Consider the following 12,737-nt stretch of genomic DNA (forward strand, 5'->3'; position numbering starts at 1 on the left):
TCTTGTGTTACACTTGATTTGCAGATGCGACGATCCCTCAAAATTACATTGGCTATGCTGATGGCGCTAGTTGTAGTACTCAGAATCTGTCTTCTGCAGCTTGGGCTATCTATTTTCCCACCAATGAGTTAGTAAGCCTACATGAAATATGCCTTGGTTGAATGGAAAACAATATTTCAGAATATAGTGTGGTCATTGAACTATTATTTGATGCCATTTCATTTGGCATTCGTCATTTAATTATTAGAGTGGATTCTCAACTCATAGTATTGCATTTAAATCACATTTATTCAGTTAGAAGCTATACAATGTTAAGGATGTTTTTACGGGTCTGTCTCTAGGAAAGAGAATTCAATTACATTGGATACCAACATATTCTAATACATTTAAACACATTAACTGATGCATTGGCAAATTATATGTTAAATTGACATTTGCAACATTTGTAAAAGAAAATAGTAGTGGTTCACATATTGTAGAAAATAAGTTGAGCAAATAGAAGTAGTCTTCATTAATCATAATGTTTGTAAAAAGTTTGAATTTATAAAGAAAAATGTTATCCAAGATGTATGAGGCCCTGTGGACTTTATTATCTGAACATGTCGATAGACCAAAAAAAATCTAACCCTATGACTAGTAACTAAGCACGATGATCATGATAGCAGATAATGGCATGAGCCACTCGTCATAATAGACGATCAATCCACCCAGGTACTCCTATTGCATGCCTTCGATAGCGAAGAGTAAAATTATCGATCCTAATTTCTGGGATATCCAGGTTACTCTCAAGCTCATCCAGAGTCTCTATCGAATCTAGATCATGCGCCACATGAGTTGGTTTCTCATCACGTCTGGAAAACTGTCACATTACTTCCGGTCTAACTGGTCCCACATCTGTATGATAATTTTTTATGATTAGAATTGGATGCAAAAACTTCTTTTTTTTGAAAAATACAAAAAAACCAAAGTGAGAATTTTTACTTATATCACCCCATTACATTCCTGCAGGAAGAGGAATGTTGGATCGCTTATATAATCCATACTTGCATATGGGTAATCCTTAATCATGAGGATTTTGCAATTCAACCATCTGAAAAATGCAAGAGTGTATCTGACCACTAGACCATCACCACCTCTATGGCGAGCCATCAATGTAACCCACTATAACATAGGAGGATCTCGTCGGCCTCCCATCTCCATGGAAACATCTGGGAAAAGGATAGGAATCTTCTCCAGAGAAAATGATACTACTATGACACCATACCCAAAGTTCTTTAGTCATCCATCCTTTTCTCTGGTAAGATGTCCTTTTATATTGGTTGCAACTACTTCACACCAATTGAACATAGTGGACTGCAAGCACTCTAGTGAAATCTGCATCTGAGCTTTAGTGACAAGGTGAAGTGCGACACTTCCACATAGTTGAGTAATGGTAAATACTATGGTCCTCAGTGGAATTCTTTGGATGTCCATGATATCAATTCTTCCACCACTAAGTTTGTATCTAGGAACACAATGCTCAACTAAGCAATTTTATGTTGTTTCACCGCCTAGCCTACCACCAAACAATGAGATATCAGTTCTATGGCCTGAGAGCCCTGTTAATAAATAGATATCATCGAAATCAATGATTCGTCTCTGATCTCCAATCTAAAAACATTGGTCTTGGACATTCCAAGCCCTCACTAACGATGTCAAAAAAACTACTAGGGCTTTCATCCCTGGAATCATGAAATGTTTGAGTAAGCCACAATTTCTCAATGCTTACATTGTAGTTGGATCATTCAATGCTTCAACATCTTGGGCTTCATTTTCTCTTTCTCTGCATTCCATTTCGATACACTAAAGACTTGCAATCAATGAGGAAAAATGGTTATTAGACGAACATGGAAAAAATTTGCAAAATTTTGACCGTTTTTTATTATTTTTGGATGCCCTAATCGCCTTGCATGGCCATATTTTACAGAAAATGTGTATTTGCGTAGATCCATTACAGGGAATCTGTGCAATTCGAACTTTTCCATCACTAGAAAATTTGGGCTTGTGCACCCCCAATGAAAAGAAACTGCGCAAGCCCATAAGTGCACCCTAAATTGATAAACATGCTCAAAAAATTAAAAAATACAATGAAATTTCAAAATAAAAACCATTAATGTCGAGCAAAGAACGATCTATTACCTAGAGAAGACGACATGCAAAACGGTTCACCAGTCTAATCAGAATCTATTGCTTAATATTTGGTGAAAATGCACTCTCAAGAGCTCTAAAATGGTAAAAAAAATGGTAAAGTTTTTTTTTTTTTAAAAACCAAAATGGACTTATTAAAATATTTTTTTTTCCCTATAACTTCCAAATTTCAAAATATTTTAATGTTTTTTACTATTTTTTGAGTAGTTATGATACTTTTTGCATTTGAATGTGCAGTTTATAGGGTTATTTATGAAAATAAATCATTTTGGTGACGAGTAAAATTTTATCACTTTTTCGAGCTCTTAAAATTTAAGAAAAAGAAAAACCTTGGAGTTACATTTAAGCTCTTTTCTGACTCCCAAAATATGAAAAGGTTGTTGTGTATGCTTGTTTATTTCGAGCTTATTAATGTAAACGAAAAACGTCTACCTAGTATAAGTTTACCCCTTTTACGGACCACATAGATCATTTACGAAAAATGTATACTTTTACTAATCATGGTGAAATGATTTATCTCTTGCATTATTTTACCCTTTTCCGGAAATGAGAGACTAAATCTACAAAAAATGACATTTCAAAGTTTACTTATGTTTTTCTCTTGACTCTCTAAATATGAAAAACATTGAGCTTTACTTTCTCCGGGCTCATTAAAACTTCAAGTTGAAAGAGTTGAATGGGTTTTATTTCTGCGTCTTTTTCAAACTCTTTAAATATGAAAATGACATCGAGTTACCCCTTCACTGGACTTATAAAGTGTAAATAGTGTAGGACTCGTCATTCATGATGAGACTGAACCACTTCTTCCTAGAGTTAGTTAAAAATACTCTGAAGGATAAGCTTACAGGACAAGCACATGTTATCCTCCTCAAGCTTGCATAAAAATAAACAGGTACTTTCCATTAATTGTGGGGGAAAATTGGAAAGAAACATGTGTTCTTGTATCGTAAAAAGGCAATATGTCGCTCTTGAACATGAAACTCCATCACTTTTGTGTTTGAGTTGGGAAATCCATTTGCCTCTCAATTGAACATACCTTATTGAAAGTCTTCAAACTAATTTTTTGTCTTATTTTTTAGTCAAATGTTGCCAAGTCGAAATGTTGTGTCATGGATCTGTTCAAGAGAAGTTTAACCTCAGTCAAGATTACCTTGCAATTCATAGCCCGCAATCATGTCGGCCATCCCCGAGTCAATGCTAGATTAGTTCAAAATTTGTTCTTAACAACTTGATACTAGTTTCGTATCATAGGCCCTCCTACGATGGGTCATTTCTATCGACTTCAACTCATTATCTAGGAATTTGACCTAAAAACCTCCTTTAGTACCTTGGAGCCTGAATGCCTTAATGGCAGGTTTCTCACCTTCGATGATAGGTTCTCTCCATTGAACTTCGATCAAATGATTCTATGAGTGTTCGACTTCAAGACATTCAATCACACTTCATAGATTGTACCTGAGTACCTTGAGAACCATTTTCATTATTGTAGTTTATCTCGCACCTATTAACACTTCACATTATTGATCGGTAATCAAGCGATCTCTACTAAGTTCGACTTCGAGACATTCATTCGCATGGTTAGATTCATACTATGAATCGATAGAGATGAAGACCAAGACCTTGGATCTAGTTTCATCCATCTAGGTTGCGTGGAGTTTCAAGATATTCATGTTTGTAGAGATAGATCCATATTTAATGGATGCATCCATACTATGTCTATTGTTGACATGAATCTTTGTATATTTCCATATTGATTATGTGAGATGCTTTGTTATGAAACTAGCTCAAGAAAAGATAGAAAAGATAGATCAACGCCTTAGAATTCAGCCTCTTCGAGGGGGCAACCTCCTTTACATTACATAAATGAACAATTCTTGGATGATTCAAATGACAAAACCTCCTTTCTATATATAGGAGTCTAAGGAGTCACAATATAATCCAGCCGACCTAACAATAATAATATAAAGCCACAAAAATAACAATAGAGGGATTCTATGGGGCACAGTAATAACAATATGGGGGCAATAGGGGCACAACAATATTAATAAGGGGTATAACTACAATAGTAATGGGATAATCACTAGTATTATAGGGACCCAACATGCCCCTCTCCTTCAAAAAAGTGTTGTCCTCAACGCTTGAGTAGTTCTGGATACTTCTGCATAAAATTCTCATCCTCCCATGTGGAATCTTCAGCGGATAAGTTCTTCCACTTGATAATATACTCTGAAATTGATCGATTTCGTAGCTGTCGAGTTCTTGTTTCTGTGACTGCTTCCAGTTCCAATATAATTTTTCCTTCCTCGTCAAGTTTTGGCAATATTGTTTGAATTGGGAGCTTGTCGCCTATAACCTTCTTTAAACATGAAACATGGAAAACTGGGTGCAATCGAGAAGCTGCAGGAAGCTCCAATTTGTATGCCATAGTACCAATCTTTTACAACACCTTGTACGGACCATAATACTTTGGTGATAATTTATTATCCTTCTTAGCTTGCTTGAGGGACATTTGCTTATATGGTTGTAGCCGTAGGAATACCCAATCACCTACATCAAAACTTCTTTCACTGCGATGTTGATCTGCCTGTTGTTTCATTCTATTCTGTGCCAACACGAGGTTATCCTTTAAGAGTTGGAGGACTTGTTGTTGATGTTCGATGTGATGTTCCACTGCTTGAACCTTAGAATTTTCTCTTAAATATGATGTGATGGATGGTGGTTGATACCCATAAAGTGCCATAAATGGGGTCATTTTTGTTGCTGTATGGAAGGAAGTGTTATACCACCATTCAGCCAGAGGCAACCATTTGACCCATTGTGTCTGTTTATCAGATACAAAGCAACGAAGATATCCTTCCAAACATTTGTTTACTATCTCAGTTTGCCCATCAGATTGAGGATGATAAGATGAGCTATGAGCTAACTGAGTACCAAGACAAGAAAATAATTCTGTCCAAAAATTTCCAGTGAAAATGGGATCTCTGTCACTTACAATAATCTTTGGGTTTCCATGTAGCTTTTGAATTGTTTCCATAAATGCAGTAGAAACTGTACTGGCTTTAAATGGATGTGATAATGCACAAAAGTGTGCATACTTGGTAAGTCTGTCAACTACCACCATGATGACACTCTTTCCCTCAGACTTGGGTAAACCTGTGATAAAATCCATTGAAACCTCCTCCCAACGTTGGCTTGGAATGGATAAAGGTTGTAATAGACCCGGTGTCTTAATTGTTTCAACTTTATTTTGTTGGCAAACCAAACATTCCGCCACAAACTTTTGAATATCTGATTTAAGGCCATCCCAAAAAAATTCCTTCTTAACCCTGTGGTAAGTTTTTAAAAATCCTGAGTGCCCTCCTAAGGGAGAAGTGTGCAATTCCATAAGAATCTTTTGTTTTAGCTGGGAATTCTTACAGAGGTATAAGCGATCTTTGTACCATAACGAATCATTTTGCCAGCTAAATGTATCAAACATACTGGAATCTTGTTGTAACTTTCGAATAAGTGCCCACACTTCTTCGTCATTCTTCCATTCCTCCCTTGCTTCGTTTATCCAATCTGGTTGGATAATAGAAATGGCACACAAAATGCTTCCACATCCTCATCCTTTCTTGAGAGTGCATCTGCCACCACATTTTGCTTCCCTTTTTTGTAGATGATTTCAAAGTCATAACCCAACATCTTTGTGACCCACTTTTGTTGCTCTTCAGAGGATAATCTTTGTTCTAAAAAGTATTTAAGGCTATCATGATCCGTTTTTACCTTGAAGTGTCTTCCCATTAGGTAGGGTCGCCATTTCTTAAGTGCATGGAGTATTGCCAACATTTCCTTCTCATAAATAGCTTTGCTTAAAAACTTTCCCTTGATTGGACGACTTTCAAAAGCAATGGGTCTTTCATCTTGCATTAGAACAGCACCAATTCCATTTCCTGAAGCATCACATTCCACAATAAAGGTTTTTGTGAAGTCCGGTGTAGCTAAGACCGGTGCTTGGCACATTGCCTCTTTAAGATGTTCAAAGGCCTTTGTTGCTTCCGGAGTCCATGAAAATGCATCTTTCTTCAATAATGTTGTTAGAGGTGCTGCTATTCTCCCATAATTCTTAACAAACTTGCGATAATACCCTGTCAACCCGAGAAATCCTCGCAGATGCTTTATGGATGTGGGGATTTTCCATTCCTTAATGGCTTTAATTTTGCTAGGGTCTACCTTAACTCCTTCATGAGATACAATATGACCCAAATATTCCACCTCTTGGACTCCAAAGAAACATTTGGATCTTTTTGCACATGATCCTTCCAAGACTTGCTGTAGATTAGTATATCATCAAAAAATACTAACACAAATTTTCTAAGGAATGGTTTGAAAATTGAATTCATCAAACCTTGAAATGTTGAAGGTGCATTGGTAAGGCCAAAAGGCATGACCAAAAATTCATAATGACCCTCATGAGTTCTAAATGCTGTTTTCGGAATGTCTTCAGTCTTCATTCTGATTTGATGATATCCTGAACGAAGATCCAACTTGGTGAAGTAAATTGATCCATGCAATTCATCCAGTAATTCATCAATGACAGGAATGGGGAACTTATCTTTAATAGTGAGCTTGTTGAGCTCCCTATAATCCAGACACATGCGCCATGATCCATCCTTCTTGTGCACCAATACTACTGGAGCAGAGAAAGAACTTTGACTCGGTTGAATTATACCAGCCTCTAGCATTTCTGCAACCATACGTTCAATTTCACTCTTTTGGACATAGGGATATCTGTACGGCCTGATGTTTGGAGGAACACTTCCTGGAATCAGATGAATAGCATGATCATGATCACGCATAGGTGGGAGACCTTTGGGAGTCTCAAATACCTTGGAATGATTGTCCAGGACTTTTTGGAGATCTGGAGAAATAGATGATTCCGATGTGGAAACATCTAGCGAGCATAATTGTGCAATTACACCTCTTTGCTCCTTTTTTAGAAGCTTTGTCATACCATTAGAGCTGATTATCTTTCCTGGTTTCCCTGCAATACCCCTTAATTCAACTTCCTTTCCTTCCGTAGAAAATTTGATGAAAAGTTCTTGAAAATTAAAAGCTATTGTACCCAGGGATTGTAGCCATTGGACTCCTAGTACAACATCAACACCTCCCATTGGAATGGAAAGCATTGGGCTAGTCAATACATATTCTCCCATGGATAGCTTGATATTATGGCACTTTTCAAAGCAATTTATTGTTCCTCCATTTGCAATCATCACTTGACACTCTGGTGCTGGATATAGGAAGCAATTCAATTCTTTTGCTACCTTACAATGAATAAAATTGTGGGTGCTTCCTGAATCAATCAACACTATTACCTTTTTCTTCTTGATTTGTCCTTCTATCTTGATGGTTTGAGGAGTGGTAATTCCCGCCAATGCATTACAAGATATGGTCAGATTTATTTGTTCTTCATCTAGGCTTTGTTCCTGGAGAATATCCTCTTCTTTTGACCTTTCTTGCTCCTTTTCTTCTTCCTCTTCACAATCTATGTAGAATAATTTCTTCTCAGCACACTTATGACCTTTAGTGTATTTGCTATCACAACTGTAACAAAGCCCTTTTGCTCTTTTTTCTTCCAATTGTTGTGGTGTCAACCTTATAGGTTGTGGAAGACTAGGGGCAACAACACTTCCGTCTTTATAGTTGTGAGTGGTATGCTTCCTGGTTGCCATAATTTTGCTTTCCATTTTTCTTGCTAACCTGAATGCCTTCTCTAATGAATCAGGTTCCCAAAGGCGAACATCATGTTGGATATTATCCTTTAAAGACCCTATGAACACATCAATCCTATGCTCCTCTGGAATATATTTTACCCTTATGTTCAATTTTTGGAACTCCTCAATGTGCTCCATTATTGAACCCTTTTGTTTGAGACTTATCAATTGGCTAAAAAAAGTGTTGCTTTTTGTATCCTCATAATGTGCTATCAATTCTTCCATAAAAATTGCCCAAGTGATAAATGGTTTACGAGAGCAAAGCCATTGATACCATACAAACTGATTTGGTTCCAAATATAAAGTTGCCATATGTACCTTTTGTGTGTTTTGCACATTATTGAGATCGAAGAATTGCTCCATCTGTAATATCCATGCGGCAGGATCCTTGCCATCAAACTTCCTCATATCGATTTTTGGAATATGGTGAGCCTTCGATCCAATATTAGCATCTATGGAGTCATGATTAACATTTCTTTTGTTCTAATCATGAGTTTCCTTTAGTACCCTTTCACCCTTAGGGACCATTTCTTGTAGCAACTTATTCATATTTATCTTCAATTCGTCCATGTCTGTCTTCAAATCTATCTTCAAATCATCCATCTTAGCTTCCACGTCAATCATCTTAGCTTCTACGCCTTTCTTTAAACAATCCATCTTATCTTCTACACCTTTCTTTAAACCATCCATCTTAGCTTCTACATCTTTCTTTAAACCATCCATCTTAGATTCTATTCCTTTTTGTGCAAGGGACAGTTGTTGCACTTGGTCTTGTAATTTTGATATATCATGTTGCATTTCTTCCTCTTCTTCATGAGTCATGCTAGAGCTTTCAGGTTCCTTACTAGGTGTTTGCATTTTCTTTCCTCGGGGCATCAGTTACCGATAATAATGCTCTACTATGCCCTTTGAATTCCTTCAAAATAAATTTTCAAACCAAGCTTAAGCAAAAATTTAAGAAAATATACACACCTTTTTTCACTTTGTAGGAGCTCGATATTGCCTCTGATGTATCTCTGTACTTTCCAATCATCTAGTTCTAAATTTGTGATCTGTAGTAGCCCTCTGTGTCGTCTTTCCAATGCAACAAGTCTGAGCCAAATTGGATTCTCCAAGGAAGAGTTATGTGAAATCTCCCACAGTGACTTGCTTATAGACTAGTTCAGTAGAGCGAACTTGTACGATGTGCCACGAGTCACTATTTCGACCTTTGGATCTGAAACCTGAATAAAAGAAACTAAAATCCATCCTCTTTCTGTACCTTCTTACGAAATTTCAATCCGATCCCCAGAGAGAAAGTTATGACGATTTTCCCCAGGTCACCTGTTTTGAATGTAATTCAGGAGTCTGTGAAAAGACCAACTTCCTTAGATCATATCTCCGCAAATATCGCGCGAAAAGCTCTGAAATTTGGATCCAAGGTTCAGTGCGATTTCTTATCAAATGGGTTTTTTTTGCGACTTCTGAAATGCCACAGAAAAAAAGTTATAGCGAAAATGCCACGATGACCTGTTTGGAGCAGCAAAACCCTAGAATCCAAAGCTCTGATACTAAATGTTATGAAACCAGCTCAAGAAAAGATAGAAAAGATAGATCAACGCCTTAGAATTCAGCCTCTTCGAGGGGGCAACCTCCTTTACATTACATAAATGAACAATTCTTGGATGATTCAAATGATAAAACCTCCTTTCTATATATAGGAGTCTAAGGAGTCACAATATAATCCAGCCGACCTAACAATAATAATATAAAGCCACAAAAATAACAATAGAAGGATTCTATGGGGCACAATAGTAACAATATGGGGGCAATAGGGGCACAACAATATTAATAAGGGGTATAACTACAATAGTAATGGAGTAATCACTAGTATTATAGGGACCCAACATGCTTTTATTTGAGTATGGGAATTCCTACCTCAGTGATGATTATATGAAGATATTGAATTGTAATCCTTGATTATGTGTTTCATGTCTCCAACCAATTGGTCTCTAATTCGAACTTTGGCATGATAAAGTGCTTCAACCCTCAAAAATATTTTTTGACTTTGAACTTTAAGGGGCAATTTGTTACATGCCATTTTGTTAGCATTAGGCAAATGACCACCAATTTGGATCTCTCGTTATCCGATGAAGTGTTCCAAGCATTCCCCTACAATGTTGGAAGAAAAAAAATCCCAAAGACAACAAGAATCCTAGATTACATTGCTCAAAAACCTATTTTTAAGAACTTGTGTAGTTTCCCTAGTCACTGCCTACATAAGTGCAATTTTGACCATTGTGGCCTGCATAATCCCGCGCTCTGTCTTCCACTAAAAATTGTGCAAATATCTTAACAAGGGTAAAAATAAAAAGAAAATTATAAAAGACTTGTTGGAGAAATATTTCTCAACCAAAAGGCCTCGAGCCCCTACATACTTGGGCCTCATCCATTGGTTCATGAATAAAATCCCTCTCTTTGTGGAAACCTAATCCCTCTCTTTATGGTTCTCAACCCTTGATAAGAGGATCTCAAACCTCCTCCTCTAGGCCTATAAGTTCAACACAGACTAGAGGGTAAGGGAGGACTGTTGAATGTAAACTTATGTTGTCAGATTAGGACTGGAAGCTTGTCACCTAAGGGGAGGATTGGAGACCATTGGGAGGAGGCTTAAATCATTAAGGCTAAGGTTGTATTACTCCTTCATATTCAAGATAAATACAACTAATTGTTTCTTTCTTATTTTCACTTGTTATGATGCTCTTTGCAAAGCTCCTTGATCTTTTGCATAGTTTATAAATGAATACTAGATTAACATTGTGATATATTCTACGCTACAATTTCCATTCACCTTGTGTTTCACTCTTTATCTATTTTATTCTTTCATTCCTTGTTTGGTTCTGTTTATGCAGATCTTCTCTTGAAGAAGCAAGGAAAGGCTTTTAAAAGCACCGAAAGGACATCCACGGGAATTTTGTAGAAAGGTAAGAGGCTCTTGCACATTTCATACATCATATTTAATTTATAGATTAAGGAAAGGTAATAGCTACTTCTTTACTTGTTTCTAGATTGGTCTTTGAATCTAGGCAGATCACTCTTGTCAGCAAGAGTGATTTGTCTTCCATAACAGTAGGTGATGTGTTACAAGATGCTTTAATCCTTTCAATAGATATTATTATTGATTCATAGGTGACATACTCAGGGGCTTCACTTCGTGTTACAGCTTATAGGAAATACCTTCAAGATAATGTTTAGGGTGATTTTTGACAAGTTTATTTGGGTGATGATGAACTATGTAAAATTGTTGGAAAGGGTAAGATATGGATAAAATTACAGAATGGAAACCATTGGTTGATGAATAGGTAAGACACATTCTTGATTTAATAATAAATCTAATTTCAATAAGATAATTAGGAAGTGAACATTGTAAAATTACATTTATAGGAGATTTGTAGAAGGTCACTAAAGGATAACTAATAATAGAAAAAGGATAAAAGGCAAGTGCATTGTATTTATGTACTAGTAATGATGACCTTTCTATTGCTTTAAATTATATAGGAGTGGATATATCATTGCAGCATCATAGGCTCAGGAACATGAGTGAGAATGGGACACATATTATCCACTAAAGGAAATTATTACCAGTTTGAAGTAGGTTGATTTGAATTTTTGAGAGCATTGTGTTTATGGAAAATAAAGGAGAGTGGTATTCAATGTGAAGGCCATGTACAATCATAGGAACAAAATAGGAAAAGGAAAACACAAAATAAATAGAGCTTGATGAAATCATAGAAAACGAAATTCCAAAGATGTTAGGAATACAAAATATATTCAACAACAACAACAGTAGGCACCTCAAACTCTTGCAAGTGTTATTGGAAGATATATTAATATAAGTAGACATAGTCAACAATACTCTCTTTCACTACTTATGTATTGTTGACTGATTATGGATTGATTATGGTGAACCAACAAGATATGAAAAGGAAATGCAAGTAGAAATAAAACAGAAGTGGGAGCAAGGCATGAAAGAGTAGATGGACTCTTTTGTACATAACCATACTTGAGACTTAGTTTTGTGGCCTACAAGCAAAATAACATTGCGTAATAAATGAGTTTACAAGTTGAAGGAAGAATATGGAGTTAAAAATAGGTGTAAGGGTAGATTTGTTGTAAATTCATTTGCACAAAAGAAATGTATAACTTTTGATGAAATATTTTATCTTCTTGTTAAAATGACTTCAATTAGACCAATTTTAAGTTGAGGGGAAGTAGAATATTTGCATCTTGAACAATTAGATCTAAACACATATTTATATGTAGCATCCATAGAGGTATGATGTCAAAGGGAAGGAGAAATTAGTGTGTAGGTTGAAGAAGAGCTTGTATGGCATAAAGAAAGCTCCAAGGTAGTGGTATTTGAAATTTGATAGGTTTATGACAGAAATAAGTTATAGTATATGACATTCTAACCACTGTGTTTATTTTAAGAGAGTTGGTAATTTTAGCTATATCATCTTGTTATTGCGTGCAAATGACATGCATGTTGTAGGGTCTAACATGCAAGTTATAAGTGTGCTCAATAGAAAATTAGTTAATTAATTTTCTATGAATAACTTTAGTCCTACAAAGCAAATATTTGGTATGAGAATATCAAGAAATAGGATAAATTGTAAATTAACATTGTCTCAAGGTGAATAGATAGAAAATGTGTTGGAAATATTTAAAATGTAGGATGAAAAACTAGTTTGTGCACCTTTGACCAACCATTTCTGAGGAAATGTATCCCAAGATATAGGAGGAGATAGACTACAT

Source organism: Pinus tabuliformis, chromosome X (assembly GCF_031772625.1).
Source record: "Pinus tabuliformis cultivar Carrire ecotype Pingquan chromosome X, CPIR1, whole genome shotgun sequence".
Taxonomy (NCBI): Eukaryota; Viridiplantae; Streptophyta; class Pinopsida; order Pinales; family Pinaceae; genus Pinus; species Pinus tabuliformis.